This window comes from Takifugu flavidus, unplaced genomic scaffold, assembly GCF_003711565.1.
Source record: "Takifugu flavidus isolate HTHZ2018 unplaced genomic scaffold, ASM371156v2 ctg278, whole genome shotgun sequence".
NCBI lineage: Eukaryota > Metazoa > Chordata > Actinopteri > Tetraodontiformes > Tetraodontidae > Takifugu > Takifugu flavidus.
The window spans coordinates 28479-33281 of record NW_026621923.1 but is presented as its reverse complement, the minus strand read 5'-3'; positions in this window follow the sequence as shown (position 1 = coordinate 33281).

Sequence of the window (4803 nt, the reverse complement as noted above, 5' to 3'; positions counted from 1 at the left end):
TGGATATCTAGAATACAGTTAAAAAGGGCATCAACTGGCCCTGTGTCACCAGGAGCCACGGCGATGTACAGCTGCGTATCGTCAGCATAGCTGTGGAAGCTGATGCCGTGGCTCCTGATGACGTCCCCAAGAGGAAGCATGGAAAGATTAAAAAGGGTTGGACCTAAGATTGACCCTTGGGGAACCCCACATTTGTCTCGTGGATTCTCGAGGAGCATGTATCCATACTTACAAAGCAGCTTCGATCAGTAAGGTAGGAGGTGAACCAGTTAAGAACAGTACCAGAGAGGCCGACCAGGTTCTTCAGTCTATTTAATAAAATATGGTGGTCGACTGTATCAAAGGCGGCGGTCAGATCCAGCAGAACCAACACCGTGAGCTTTTTGTTGTCTAAGTTACACCTGATGTCATTTAAAATCTTTAAAAGGGCTGTCTCTGTACTGTGGTTCATCCTAAAACCAGACTGACGCCTCTCAAAAATGTCGTTTGAGTTTAAAAAATCATTCACTTGGTTAAAAACAAGTTTTTCTAATATTTTACTTAAAAATGGTAAGTTGGATACAGGCCGATAGTTATTTAAAACGCTGGGGTCTAGATTGCTCTTCTTCAGAAGGGGCTTCACCACCGGAGGAGGTGGGGAAGACACCCGTCTGAAGAGAGCAATTCACCATATATAGAAGATGTTCCTCAAAGAATCCAGAAAATGTTTTAAAAGACGGTGTGGGAACTGGGTCTAAAAGGCCGGTTGTGGGCCTTACTGGGGAGAAAACTCGACCAAGTGTCCTCGCATCAACCAGGACAAAACTCTCCAGTGTCTCCTCAGGTGATGCAACGATCCAGGAGTGTTGGTGATTAACATTTGTTGGGATAAAAGACTGGATCTAATATCATCGATTTTACTCCTGAAGTGGTCTGCAAAGGCCTCCCAGAGGGTGTCAGTTGTTGTTGTGGGACACCTGTTAAAATTACCGTTGGTTAAAAGCTCAATTGTGTGAAATAGAAATTTGGGGTTGTTTTTATTGTTGGAGATTAGTTTTTTGAAATGAGAAGTTCTTGCTTGCTTGATTGTGTTGTTGTAGGTTTTGAGGTGTTGATAAAATATTTCTTTGTGAATGGTCAGCTTGGATTTCCTCCACCTCCTCTCAGCACTCCTGCAGGATCTCTTCAGTTTTCTAATTTCTTCATTTCTCCACGGTGGTGCACGTTTTGTTCTTACTGTTTTTGTGAAGAGTGGAGCCACAGAGTCCAGCGTTGACTTTAATTTATTGTTAAAAGTGTCAACAATAAAATCACACGATGCTGGTAAAATTTCTGCGGGAGTGCTCTGTAAAATCTGGATAAAATTTGCAGCCACTTCAGGAGTCAGGTAGCGTCTCCTCACCGTTCCCACAGGGGCCCCGCTGGTTAAAACTGGTGATGTTAAAAAACACACAAAAGTGGTCAGACACAGCCAGATCCACAACAGGGGACCCACCCACGGACAGGCCATAGGTTATGACCAGGTCCAGGGGACCCACCTACAGACAGGCCGTAGGTTATGACCAGGTCCAGGGGACCCACCTACAGACAGGCCATAGGTTATGACCAGGTCCAGGGGACCCACCTACAGACAGGACATAGGTTATGACCAGGTCCAGGGGACCCACCTACGGACAGGCCATAGGTTATGACCAGGTCCAGGGTGCCTCTGCTGTGGGTCGGTTGTTTAAGATCCAAACTGTGAAGGAGGGTTAAAAATTCTCTGGACACTGGGTCCGAGGCGTTGTTGATGTGTAGATTAAAATCACCAGTTATTAAAATCCTGTTGTATGTAGCGTAAATGATTGATAAAAATTCTGAGAATTGGCTGATAAAAGAGGTGGAGTATTGGGGTGGTCTGTAAACTGTTATGCATAGAACAGGAGGGCTGCTAAAAACAAAGGCATGATGCTCAAATGATGGAAACGTATTAAAAGAGACCTCACTTGATGACATTTCGGTCCTTGTTATTGAAGCGGTTCCACCTCCTTTCCTGCCCCCCCCCTTGTAGAAAATAAAAAGATCAAACCTGGGGGGCAAGCCTCTGTGAGAACAGCAGGTGCATCAGTGCCATGTCTCAGTGAGGAGAATACCATCGAGGTTTCTGTCTAAAATTAAGTCGTTTACTATAACAGATGTGTTTAAAAGAGAGCGCACGTTCAGCACGGCCATCTTTATGTCCGTGCTGAACGTGCGCTCATCCTGTCTGTTCATGGGAACGATAAAAGCACTGTTGCGTCTGGAAACAGTCCTGGGTTTCTGTCCGTATGAAATGATGGTTTCAATGGAGTGAATGAGCTGTGATGCTGATGGCAGACATGGGAGTAGTGATGGAGAGGCATGTATGGTGCAGCGTGGGGGGGGGGGGGTGAGCGTAGATGTGAGTGAGTGGGGGGCAGAGTGGTGGCGTGCATGTGCTTTAGTCAGGAGGTGGATGTAGTGCAGGACACTCCTACACATCTATACATCTACTCATCTATACATCTACACTCCTACAAATCTATACATCTACACTCCTACAAATCTATACATCTACTCATCTATACATCTACACTCCTACAAATCTATACATCTACTCATCTATACATCTACACTCCTACAAATCTATACATCTACTCATCTATACATCTAAACACATCGTGTCTCTGCACCTTTCACCTCTGTGGTGCAGCGGAGGCTCCGGCCAGCAGGGGGCGCTGTTGTCAGCGCGGACGTGGATTTAAAGCTTTTATCGGTTTATAGTTGGGATAAAGTCCGTCAGACACCAAAGATCAGCCTAATAAGGGCTCTAAAACATTCCGGGTCTTTATCAATCTCTCATCTCGTCCTAAAGCTGCTGTAAAAGTCTAAATATCAGTTTTATCTGTTTTGTTCTCGTCACGAACACGACGGGAGAACAAATGTGGTGAATTCTCCTCTGACAATGTTGATTTTCTTTCATTTTCCCTTTTTAATAACCAGATTTATGGTGTAATCTGTGTTTTCCATTTTATCTCCTGCTTGTTTCCCTCAAACATCAACAAATTTATTAATTTATAAAATAATAAAAACACTACCTTATTTTAAAATGTATTAGAGCAGAGGTGTCAAACTCAAATACCCAGTGGGCCAAAATTCAAAACTGGGACAAAGTCACGGGCCAACGTTGATATTTATTGAAAAAATCTTCCTCCAGCTACAACACGGAACCTTTTGATACAGACCCAAACTAGTTTTGCTCAACAACTGAACACAACACAATATATAATTATTATTGCACACATGCAAAATCGAAATTCAAATAAAAAAAAACACATCACTGGCATTCATTTCTTCTCTTTTAAATTCCAACAGTAATCTTTTGCCATTGTAAGTTAATGTAATGTAAATGTGATGCCTTTTCATCTCTTCTACTTCCTGGTGCCTTTGAGTCATTTCCAGGTGTTTGTGCTTGTCTTGGTGTTGTGTTTTATAGTGTTATCGGTTGTTGTTCTCCTTGTAATGAACATTGGCTCCACATACAAGACAGACGGGTCCGTCTACATATCTGAACAGACATTCTGCCTCCGACCTGTTCAGAAAGGTCCTATTTTCTGCCTTTAATCATTTTTCAGAGGGGTAGTGCCAGAATTAGCATTAGCATATAAGGTCGCTATGACTACTTCCTCTCTCTTGGTGGTTGGCAAGCCACAAATTGGTGAATTACCACCAGCAGCTGATGTGGAGTGTGGATTTTCACACCAAAACACCAGCAGAGAATTCTGGTATTTGTAGTATGAGCACATGCACTTTAGCAATACCGACGGGCCAGCTCTAATAGTCAATTAGTATGGCTTTGCGGGCCAAATATAATTATACTGTATTGCAAATTTGGCCCACGGGCCAGAGTTTGACACCTATGTATTAGATGATCAATTATATTTAGAAATGGCGAAATTAATTACAGGAAAACAAAAGTTTAGAGTTTAATTAGAGTTTAATTTAAGTTTAATTACATAAAATAGGAAAACAATTATGGTCTCTGGTCTTAGAATTGCCTCATTTATGGTTGTCATGGCAACGTGGGGAAGTCATCAAGAACGTGTTCTAATCAGTGTTGGCTGATATTTAAATATTGTAATTAACAAATGAAACAAGTGTTGAAAGAGGAGCAGATCAAGAGTCCAGGAGGAGGACAATTCTGGCATCATGGGAGGGTGTGTGTGCCTCCATTTCGATGGCATCTTTCACCACTCCCATCTGGGCACCAACTAAGAGGATCACTGAACCCTTTAAATCTCTGTACTGTCTGAGATATGTGATATATTAAAACGGTTTAAATGAAGGTTTGAGTGTTGTTTTATTGGCGACGGTCACGATTTTATCTTCACTTGAGCGACACATCAGGCCAGTAGCTCGTTGAGGAGCGTTAGCTAGCTGCCATTTCTAGATCCGTCTGAAGTGATCTTTACCTTTGACTCGGTCTCTGACCGACTGGATCGAGTTCTGCAGATTTCGTAAAGGTACACAAACACTTCCAACACAAACGTCTGAACTCATCTTCAAAGTTTGGAACTGAACGTGCTGCGTGTTGTGGAACCAACCGCAGCGCAGCAGCGGGGGACACTTTTAGAAGACGGACCCACAGCTACTTCCGGCCCGACCCCCTCATGCAGCCGCACCAGGAGCTTCATAGTTTTGGAATCTTGAAACTTTCATGTGCTGTCGGAGAAATGTGATGCTTTTGTGTTTCTGACCATTTTAAAGGTTGGAAAATAGATTAAAACGTAGATATGAACTCATAAATATAATGTCGGGATGAAGACA